Raw genomic sequence first — 12,614 nt, forward strand, 5'->3', positions numbered from 1 at the left:
GGTAATTACACCTTCCCTTCCTGGCCACTACCTGGGCTTAACCAAACAAGTAAGCAAATCGCTGTTTTCTCGCCCACTTCATAATGTATCCGTCTTATATTTATTTAAGAGTATTGGCAATATGAAATGCTGCCGCGTCAAAGTTTATGCGACATGGCCTGAATTCGATAACATGTAACAATCATTATAATGTTTATTATCCCACTGGAATTCCTAGTTCTGATTAAATATCACCTCTCACCGAGCACTGTGCTCTAATAGTCTATAAGTTACTATTCAGCCTTAATGTTACAAAGATAATGTTTTCCCATGAATGTCTACGAGTTAACACGTCAAATTCAAAGTTAATGTTTCCTTCACTCTTGATGCTATAGCACAGTCAAATTCAAAGTTTATAAATGACTTAATCCGTGGTTGAAAAGATTTGGAGTTGGCGAATCACGCTGAGTGGACACAACACACTTTGTGTCTGTAGAAACACGTAGATAACTGAGCGTACGTCGAACAAAATTAGGACGCTGAGACTTCGTGAACAACAATGAGATTTCAAATGACACTGAGAGGGAATGCGGTAGGCGGGTTTCTCTTATTTGTCCATGGCCACGTGCCCTCAGGGATTTTGCGTATTTTGTATTCGTCCGCATGTGGGAGTGTCTTGCTTCAGCAGAAATAATTTCATCACACATATACACATACTTTTACAGGTATTGCTGAAGTCACAATATTACTGCAAATAGTCTGATAACAGTCCCATCGAAAATCGATCGTTGAATTAATAATTAACAGGTAAGCATGGATGGCACTAATAATTTCTCTCGACGATCCACTGTAGGTGGACGTGGAATGACCACACGTGATTTCGAGCGCGGGATATGCACTATAACGACGCACTTTCGCAAATAAATTTCCTACACAAATAGTTAATCACAGAAATTCCACAGAAAATCAAACATTTTCTCCTGCTGTCGGGATCACACTCTTTCTGCTTTAATACTGTTCAGATATCCAAAATTAGCTGAATTGTTAGAGGCGCGGGTCTCAACTGAGTAATTTAAAGCGTTGCCATTGGCTGAATATTGCTTGAGAGTATGTGACGTACTTCTGGAAGGACTAAATCATTCATTTTTAAGGAGTGGTCGGTATCACTGTATCCATCTTTGCGAATGTCTCTTCTCTGTCTTTCACTGGCTCTTTGTTTCGGAAACTAGGTGCGGTTTTACGACTTGGGGCATCTTGTTCCCGTGAGAATATAGCGACAGAAATATGTGGCCGTCGGTGTCCCAAAGTTTATTGGAGGGCTGTTAGCAAGTGCTGTTTCTTGAAGACAATCAAACAATCACTACTGATCTGCATTTAGGGCAGTCGCCCAGGTGGCAGATTCCCTATCTGTTGTTTCCCTAGCCTTTTCTTAAATAATTGCAAAAAAATTGGAAATTTATTGAACATCTCCCTTGGTAAGTTACACCGATCCCTAACTGCCCTTCCTATAAAAGAATATTTGCCCCAATTTGACCTCTTGAATTCTAACTTTATCTTCATATTGTGATCTTTCCTAGTTGTAAAGGCACCGCCCAAACTTATTCGTCTACGGATGTCCTCCCACGCATCTCTCCACTGACAGCTCGGAACATACCACTTCATCGAGCAGCTCGTCTCCTTTCTCCCAAGTCTTCCCAGCCCAAACTTTGCAACATTTTTGTAACGCTACTCTTTTGTCGGAAATCGCCCAGAACAAATTGAGCTGCTTTTCTTCAGATGTTTTCCAGTTCCTGAATCAAGTAATCCTGGTGAGGGTCCCATACACTGGAACCATACTCTAGTTGGGGTCTCACCAGAGAAAAATATGCTCTCTCCTTTTCATCCTTACTACAACCCCTAAATACCCTTATAACCATGTGCAGAGATCTGTACCCTTTACTTACAATCATATTTATGTGATTACCTCAATGGAGATCTTTCCTTATATTAATACCTAGGTATTTACAATGATCCCCAAAGGGAACTTTCATCCCCATCAACGCAGTAATTAAAACTGAGAGGACTTTTCCTATTTGTGAAACTCACAACCTGACTTTATCCCGTTTATCATCATTGCCTACTCTCCATCTCACAACATTATTGAGGTCATTTTGCAGTTGCTCACAATCTTGTAACTTATTTATTACTCTGTACAGAATAACATCATCTGCGAAAAGCCTTATCTCTGATTCCACTTCGTTACACATATCCTTGATATATATAAGAAGACATAAAGGTCCAACAATACTGCCTTGAGGAATTCCCCTCTTAATTATTACAGGGACAGATAAAGCTTTACCTACTCTAATTCTCTGAGTTCTATTTTCTAGAAACATAGCCACCCATTCAGTCACTCTTTTATCAAGTCCGATTGCACTCATTTTTGCCAGTAGTCTCCCATGATCTACCCTATAAAATGCCTTAGATAGGTCAATCGCGATACAGTCCGATTGACCTCCTGAATTCAGGATATCTGCTATATCTTGCTGGAATCCTACAAGCTGGGCTTCAGTGGAAATAACCTTTCCTAAACCCAAACTGCCTTCTGTCAAACCAGTTATTAATTTTGCAGACACGTCTAATATAATCAGAAAGAATGCTTTCCCAAAGGTTACATACAATGCATGTCAAACTGACTGGCCTGTAATTTTCAGCTTTATGTCTATCACCCTTTCCTTTATATACAGGGGCTACTATAGCAACTCTCCATTCATTTGGTAAAGTTCCTTCTTGCAAACATCCTAGAACGTGCCTTAACGTCAGCTGCAGGGATTTGAGCTTTGTCCTAAGGATTTATATTGGAAGTCACATGCCGCCTTGGTGAAACATACGTGTTCTAGCAATATCAGCGACCAGATATTGATTAAAATAATCATCAGTTCCTTATAATGTGGCATATGCATGCAAATGCCTCCCACTTAATTTGGAAGTATTTCGAGGATATGAGGAAGATTTCCACCTTTTAAATTTATAGTTCTACTCTGCGACCATTTCCGAATTGGATTCTCAGGTTCCCATTCTTATGTGATATTCTCAACATCTTCCTGAAGTAGTTGTCTTCTTTTTTCCAACAGCTCCTCCTTTTTAGTTAAGATATCATCCAGAAATTGTTGCATGATATCTTTAAGCTCTATAGCTTCCTGTAGGCAGGTTGGACAATCTGCTATTCCTTCTTCTATCTTCTCATTCGTCTTTGTCGCTGCTTCTTCCGTGAGTACCTCGGATTCCTCCTCTCCTGGTTTTGGGCTGTCTTCTTCTTCTTCTGATTCGCTGCTGAGTTGGGTGTCATCTTCTTCCCCTTCATCCTATCTTGAAGTAGCTTCTTCTTCTTCCTCTATTGAATTATCCACCGGATAATCTACCACATTCATCTGGGGTGGTATTCCAGCTGCTGGTGGTCTCTACAGCTTGAGGTTAGCTGCATTGACAATCTGCTCATTGGTTCCATCTAAATTTGCAATTTTGTGGGCATTATTATGAAATGATTGGATTATTCGAAAAGATCCAATTATAACGGCACGAATTTGGCGTAATATCTGGTCATAGGTTGGGAAATACCCGGTCTCCGTACAAGGACTAGCTCACGTTCTCTAAGCGCACAGTGATATTTTTTTTTTCTCTCGCTCGCCTTAAGCGGCGTTGCGCTTGCACTCGTAAGTGTTCCGCTACTTACTGTACACAGAACTCTTGCGCTGGCCGTGCGTCTCCCGGACAATTGACTACTTCATGCCACGGTCTGGCTGGATCCTGGTTGTGGTGTACAACGGATGGTATTTTACCAGTAGCCTCATGGACTGTGTCATTTATGCAGTCTGTTATGACAGGTAATATATATATATATATATCACCAATGCTCGATTGAAAAAAAAATTCTGCAGAATTTCACGACGACCTTCATTACACTTTCTGACGGCTTGCTTGCTGGATTTCTTAGGGAACATAGGACATGTTTAATTTCTAGTTCCCTCATTGTGTTCTTGAATTGAGCTGATGTGAACTGCGAGCCGTGATCTGTGAGAAGATTCTCAGGTTTACCCATAGCTGGTATAATGTTCCTATTAATGCAGCGTAGGACTTGCTTTGTGTTCGCCTTCTGCATGGGAAATAAAGTGGTGTATTTGGAAAACACGTCCATAGTAACTAAAATGAACTGATTTCCACGGTTTGATCGTGGAATGTTTCCGTATATGATCATTGCATATAATTGTCCGGGCTTCGTAGGTAATAATGGAATTGGTGTTTGCTTGATGAGGTAGGAATTTGCCTTGACCCTCAGACAGATGTCATATGTGATAAGAGCTTCTCTTACCGACTCCCGTAGGTTCTTCCAGGTGAAACCTTTTTGCAGTGTCGCTACAACTTTATCAATACCGGCATGACCCGTAATTCTGTGAGTATGCCATATTAATTCTGTTTGTAGTTCAGGTGGGAAGACTAATATTAACTTCGTGTGGTCCTTGTCTATGTATTTTACAAGTATTTTACAAGTAAGTTATTCACCAATAAATAACCCCCACCTGATTATGGATTTTAGCATAATTAGGGTCTCCCGGTCGAATTTGGCCTCTAAAACAATCAATTAATCCATGTGAATTAGGATCTGCTTGCTGGAAGCGAGCTAGTTGGCTCAGGCGTCATAGAACTTCTCTGTCTTCCTGTATTAAATCGACAAAGTTGACCTGATCTTCGTCACGTTTGGGGTTTCTGCTTAGAACGTCTGCTATTATATTTTCCTTCCCTGGGCAGTGTTCAGTTGTAAAGTTGAACTGTTGCACATAAATTGACCATCGAGACATCCTTTCACTAGAGACATTTAACATGAACTTTAATGCCTTGTAAACTGTTCTTATAATGACCGGAAATCCATATATGACCTTGCGCCAATGTTGTAAACCCTGCACAATGGCTAACATTTCCAGTTCGGTTGTACTGTAATTTCTCTTGTGACATCTCAGTTTTCTACTAAAAAATGCTAAATATTTTCTTGAACGTTTTGGGTCAGTTCATCTTTGAAATATGACTGCGCCTATGCCCACGTTAGATGCGTCAGTTTGCAAAACAAAGGGTAGATCGAAATCAGGATAGCACAGATTAATACTTCTGGAGAGTAACCCTTTTGTCCGCTGAAATGACATCTCTGTTACGTTGACCATCGCCATTTATTGTTCTTATGCATCATGTCCTGGAGCAGGGCTACAACTCCGTAAAATTCGGACAGTGGTCCGTAAGAAATGCATATGCCTAAAAATTGCCGAATATATTTGACTTTAGTGTGTTTCGGAAAATTATTGATGGCCTTAAGCTTCACTGGGTTGGATCGGACTCCCTGACCATCAATGACGTGTCTTAAAAATAGTATTTCAGTGTGGCAAAAATTGGATTTCTTTAAGTTGACTTAAAATCCGGTTGCGATCAGGTCCTCGAATAGCATTCCTACGTTGTATAGGTTTTCCTCGAATGATGTACTTGGGACAATGATATCATCGATAAATTTCGTGGTTATTTCCGTCACAGCATCGGTGAGGTTTCTCTCCAGAGCTCTAATTAGCGCTGCGATACTATTTCTCAACTCCAATGGAAGTCTCTCGAAGTATAGGTATGTTGGTCGAACATGAAGCCTGTGAGTAGCTTCGACTCTCCTCTAGTGGAATGTGATGAAATGAGGACGTTATGTCAACGCCTGTAAACATTCTCATGCTTCTAAATCTGCGAATAAGATCCTAAATTGGTGGAGCCTGTTCGTTTTCAGAGATTAATTTCTCGTTGAGTTGACGCGCGTCTGGACAAATTCTGAGGGACTTACCAGGTTTTAACACAGTGACCAGATTGTTGATATATGGGGTAACTCTCTTGGATATAATCCCGTTTTCCTCCATCTCTTTAATCATTTTCTTAACCTCCGGATAATGTTTTTCAGGGATTGGGTAAGCTTTATGTTTTTATGGTCACCAGCCCATAACACTAAGAGCGTACGTAAAATTGTGGATCCTGCCAATCTATGAATCGAATATATCTTTATATTTAAATAGCATGGCCCTCAACTTTTCCTTCTGTTCCCTAGTGCCCTTAAATTCTGCCATCTTTGCCGTTATTAAGTCCTCTAGCTCCCGTTCACTTTCTGTGTTAAAAACATCCTCAAAAATATTTCCGCGATTCAAAATTTTTCTTCAGTTTCCAAATGGTTTGATTGTTCAATACCAGCATTCTCATCTTGAACTATATAATTAATTTCTACCCTAATACTGGCTTCTTGATCTAACTGGATTCTTTTCTTAACCTCGGCTTTCCAAAATTTTATAATGTTCATGGCGAGATCTACCACAGCGTTATTTTCCCTTAGAAAATCAGCACCTAGAATGATATTATAGTTTACCCGGGATGGAGTTGCCAAAATCCACCTCTAACAATGTTTGTGATTTGCAAATGGCAGTTCTATAGAGGATAATTCCTCTGGTTTTCACTGTTGTGACTGGAATTTCAAGCATGTCATGACGTTCTTTTAGGTCATTATATAATGTCCTCGAAATAATGCTAATTGTGGCGCCAGTATCGGCGAGTGCTCTCACCTGAGTTCCATTGATTTTGACATTTATGACTGGTAAACTTTTAATTTTGTTTGTCTCCCTCTTAACGGGATCTTCTAGTAATTCTGAAGGTTGTGCGATCCACGAGTCTACCTCCGTTATAATCCATTCACCTTCTTTTGCAGGAATGCTCCTCTCAACTGAGGTTTCTGGTAAGAAAATGACGTTTTTCTTCACGCCTGTACCCGTCGTTCTTGTAGGGCTGAGCTGAAGGATTTAACAGGTGGCTGCGACGGTCTTCTGGGCCTTGTGACTGCTGGTAAGGAATTCTCTCAGCTCCGGTGATGTCCGGGTCCATATTCTGCCGGTTAATGGCTTGTTTCCGTTTCTCTTGTCCTTGCCGCTGTGAGTTGAGCTCCTGGACATATCGACTATTCTCACGATTGCGGTTGTCGGGCTCTCTGTAGTATGTTTGTTGTTGTAGTTGTCCGCTTGGTCGTTCCATATTCTTCTCGGATCGTATCGCTGATATGGCCGATTTCTATTTCTCCCGTCGTATCAATTTCTATCCTCATTCAGGTGTCTCCTTGGGTATTGTCTAGGATCGTTGAAGTTTGATTGCCTATTATTCGGGAACTCAGCTATGATTTCCTCCCGTCTCTCCTCCGGTTTACGGAGAGGAATCGCTGGTGTACTTTGCCATGTATTATTGTTTTTACTGCTGGCTTTTGTTGTCTCTATCACGTAAGCTCTTTCGTTATTACGTGTATGCCTGGGCGTGCCTACGTTCATGGTCTCGTCCAACTGACGTAAGATATTCTCCGCCTCGACTGGAGTTTCTACCTTAGCCGTAATCAGCATTTTTGTAAACTGTTTGAATATTGCCTGTACTAATTCCGTTTGATATGGAGGATTGTCCAGTTCTTTTAACTTGACAAATTGTTGGACAAAATAATCGCTGTAACATGTAGGCATTGTTGAGTTATATTTCCTAGAGTATAACTCTAATCGTAACCCTTCCTGTGCTGCTACACTCCAGTATCTGTTTAGGACTGCTCTCTCAAAGTCCTCGAACGTCTCAAATAAATAGCTGTGGCCTATAAACCATAGCTTGAGGCTAGGCTCTTGATATTTCTCCACTAAACGAAGTTTCTTCTCTTCGGGTGTTCGATTTTCTTTTAAGTATTCCTTCAACTCACTGATGAATATTTTGGGAATGTTAGTTCCTGTTCCAATGAACTTTCGTAGCTGTTCCTTACTCATGTTTAAAATACTAATGAGGTTCGGAGTATTGACTGCCACTTGGACATTTTCTGACGGCACGGGTTAAGTACTATTGTCAGCTGTTACCGGCTTTTCCAAGAATGGATTGGTGTTCCTCTTTTTCGGTATTGGTGGAGTCCAATTTAGGGCATTTTTAATGATCGATTGTTCATCAGTTATGAATTTGACTAGAGATGACAGGTTCTCGCCCTGCATCTGAAGTTTTCTCAACTCCTGCTTATACTTCTTTATCCTTAACTATATCGTCGAAGATCTCAGATTGTACTCATGATTTTCCACAACGTGATTTTACACAGTGATGTCAACATTGAGTTTGTAAAATTAATATAATCTTTTACTGACAAATTATGTTCTAAGTATGATTTTAAAATGTCGGATAGGGACATTAAGCCACCAAAATCAATAAATGTATGTTAAGATTGTGGTGACATAATTTGGTAGAGACTAGTGAAAGGGAGCATTGAATCCCACGAATCGATTAATGTTCCGAGCGATAGAATTATATGTGTAACACTACTAGTACTTTATAATTTGTAGAGAATAATGTTGATTTTAAGTGAATAATTTCAGTATGAATTTACATTCTTGACTCAGGTAAATGAGTATTCATTGAATTAAAGTAACAGTGACCTTTGTGGAAGTAACATTCGTCGGGAAATGATGTTATTTATTGGAGAATAATGGTATTTGATTAACCACAATAAGTGTATTTAATTAATGAGGAAACTTCATTTTGAGCCTCCAATTAATATTGTGTTAATTGATCTGAAGGAATATCAATTATCTTTACCTGTTTACATTGAGCGTCACTCAATTATACTTGCCACGCTCACTCAAAAATATCAGTTTTTATGATTATTATTATTATTATTATTACTATTATTATTATTATTATTATTATTATTATTATTATTATTATTATTATTATTATTATTATTATTATTAAATTTTATTTTGGTATAGTCAATTTTATTATCAGCTTTCATTTATAATAAATTATATTTTTTAACCTCAGTCTGGGCCAGTAGTTTCTTTATTTCATTAGTATAGTGTAGCCTAGTAGCCTCATACCACCCTATTACTAAGCACCCTGACAGCCTAGTGGACGTCACCACCCTTGAAGAGAAAGAATCGTCAGCGGTGAGTATATTTTATTAAAGTTGTAGGTGAGGCAGAAAAAGAAAGAAGAAATCGCAGCAGAGGATCGTGTAAAGGTGCAATATATATGTACGTATGTATTTGTAAGTTTCCATTAATCATTCCATTATATTGTATTGCGGTAGTTGATAACAAGAGCTGAACGATCTTTCTTAAGGGTGGCGGCTTGCGACACGTAGACTACGTTTTACTTGCAACTATTTCCCCCAACCCCCACCATCACCCCACACGGTTATTACATCAGGCTAAACGACGAATGCACAAACAAGGAGAAAGTCTACGAAATCTACGTCAGGCGACCCAGGAGCTCAACGGATTATGTAAAAATGTCACCGCTTATCTACTTTAGGTAGCGTCATGATGCACACACTGGCGGGAGATTCCACCCTATAACAAAGCGGCTTTCTGAGACTCCTCCATGAAGATATGAAGAGTGAAGAAGAGGAGACGGAACTACGATGTAATAAGAACATGTGACAGACGACTAACGGGATGTCATTTGCACTCATATATTCACGAACTACGCATTTTATGGAGCCTCATTTATCAATTCTCACTTCTCATTTAGCACGGATCGCCGGTCATTTCTGGTTTCTTCTCAATAAAATAGCACTTGTCGTGCAAAGTAACTTCTGTGACTGCTTGCAGCCAATACCTCTAGTCCCAAATGGACCGACATTTAAACCAAGACTTGTTAAGTATTACTCAAGTGTAGTTAGACGTTGATACATCTTTATAAGATTTCCATAAGTTGGAGGAGATCCTATCTGGTATTCTCTTCTTTAAGCCGAACCTGCGGTGATTTTTCTAATAAGGGCTAATATTCTTGCTAGACAAGTCATCATTCAATTAGTGAGTGATGCACACATGAGGCAGGACTGGTACCGAACGGCGAGATGACCCATTGCTACAGATGACCACGAGAAATTCAGGACCACGGAATAGGCCCAGATGAATGAATCTACAATTGGTGAGACTTTGAGTGAAATAATACAAGTCAGCGCATGATTTTTCTGAGTAACGTTTCAGTTTCCATTCTAATGAACGTAAAACTGCATTTCTTGGTACAACTTCGTCATTTCTTTTTATGTTCAATAAACCGTTAGTTTTGCTTTTTAAACTTAATCAAATCACTTTAATTCTCCTCGTTTCCTGTCAAGTAAGTACTTAAATATTAGTGTCCCGTCACCCCACTGCTGGGAAATCCAAGACCCGGTCCACGTTGTTTCCAAACACCCAGTATATATTTTGCTTATTAACATAAAACATTGATCAATTATTTCATAAATACACAACATTTATACAACTCTTTCTCTGTACTATTTTCAATTCGAATGCTCGGTGAGAATGCACAAGTTTTTCCTTCGTTTAGCGCAGTGGCTTCACAGACCCATTACGCAGTATACAAATGTGTTCTGTCCACATTGCTAAATTTGCAATATAAATTGGTGAAAATTGCTCCGTTTCGGTACACCAACGAAGAAATGGCTAATATGCACCTAGCCTATGGCGCAGAAAATGGCAACGGAAGAGGAGAGGGCATATAAATCTCTGGTAAGACCCCAACTAGAGTATGGTTCCAGTGCACGGACCCTCTCCATTATTACTTGATTCGATAACTGTAAAATGTCCAAAGAAAAGCAGCTCGATTTGTTCTGGGTGATTTCCGGCAAAAGAGTAGCGTTACGAAAATGTTACAAAGTTTGGGCTGATCGACTGGATGGTATGTTCCGAGCTGTCAGTGGAAGGATGACATGGAATGTCATTAGTAGGCAAATAAGATTGAGTGATGTTTTTAAAAGTAGGAAAGATCACAATATCAACATAAAGTTGAAATTCAAGAGGACAAATCGGGGCAAATATTCGTTTTAGTAAGAGGAGTTAGGGATTGGAATAATTTACCAAGGGAGTTGTTCAATAAATTTCCGAATTCTTTGCAAAGATTTAAGAAAAGACTAATTAAAAGACAGATAGGGAATCTGCCTCCTGGGCGATTGCCCAAAAATGCAGATCAATGGTGATTGATTGAAGCAGCACTGATTTATGGCGTCCGGCACCCTAATCGCTGCAGACATCATCATTCAACCTTAGTGTTCATTGGCAGGCGACTGCGTGAAGGAGGGCGGAAAAAAATCGGCACGGGACAGTAATACGCAAATTTCACAATCGGTTTACTGTCAATTTTTGGGCCGGCATTTTTGGTGACTATTTACTTGGACCGCGTCCGGTTCCATGGCTAAATGGTTAGCGTGATAGCTTTTAGTCACAGGGGTACCAGGTTCGATTCCCGACAGGGTCGAGAATGTTAACCATAATAATTATAATTCGTGTGGTACGGGGGCTGGGTGTATGTGTCATCTTCATTATCATTTCATCCCTCATTACGACGCGGAGATCGCCTACTGGCGTCAAATCAAAAGACCTGCATCTGGCAGGCCAACTTGTCCTCAGCTACTAAAAGCCATACACCACTTCATTTTGTTTTACTTGGTCCGCATGTCCGTCCTCCTCGCCTGGACGGTGAGGAATACTGCCGTTTCTCCATAGAATCACTGCCTGGATTACTGAAAGATGCTCCCCTGGGTCAATGGCAGTGAATGTGGCTGTGCCATACTGGCGCTCCACCGCATTTCTCTTGCCGGTGTCACCAGCACTTATATAAACGACCATTATCCAGGGAGATGGAAAGGCCTTGGTGAGCCAGTTTAAATGGCCTTCGCTCTCGGCCGACTTAACTTCTATGGATTTTTCTTGTTAAGTGAAGATCGAAGTAGAAGGAGAAAATATTCAAGATTTACAGTAATCAAACGATTGGGCGTATTGTTTCTCTCGTTCCGTACTTCATTCCTTTGACAGTGTTGTGAGTAAAGAAACGCAGGATTGTGTTGTGGCATCAATGCAGCTTCGCGTATGTTAAATAATAAAGAACGTTACTGAGACCAACAGACGACAGGAGAAATGATCAGGTGCATTTCTTGATTGACAAGTGTTTCTTACTTCCTGTGTGTGTGTGCAGTACGGCTGCTTAATAAACAAACGGTTGATATTGCCTGTAAGATACAAGGACTTTCCGCGCGAGTCGAACGAAGAAACTTATGCATTTGCTCGGAGCATTATCACTTTCTCTGTCTATTAACTTATACAACCCACATCCCCTCCCTTCCCTGAAGCACGGCGGCGGGCAGTGGTTTGCGCTCTAGCACAGCAAATACGGCGAGTTCACCACTTTGAATCGCGCGCTGTGAAGTAACAAAGTAATCTAATTTTCATGAAAAGAATAAAATTATCCGCCAATGCATTTCCGCCATCGTTCTTCATATAACATGTAAAGCATGTTTGATTCTTTTGTCGGTATAATTTAGATACATCCTGTATAGCTTTGATATTCATGCGGTGAACGATCACAATGCAGTAATGAATATATAACTTGAAAATGTGGCCTCACGTGGTTGCGATGAGTTGGCTTCTTGGTTTTCAGAAGTTGTGCTTCGCTTAAAATTCAACTTTAATGCTAAACATCTAGTTATATGGACTGTCAAAATAAGACAACACAGTCAATTATCATGTAGTTTTTTAATATGGACCTACTTTTTAAAAACGAAAATTTTCGATTCAATTATACATAGAATT

The sequence above is a fragment of the Anabrus simplex genome, chromosome 2 (assembly GCF_040414725.1).
Source record: "Anabrus simplex isolate iqAnaSimp1 chromosome 2, ASM4041472v1, whole genome shotgun sequence".
Lineage (NCBI taxonomy): Eukaryota > Metazoa > Arthropoda > Insecta > Orthoptera > Tettigoniidae > Anabrus > Anabrus simplex.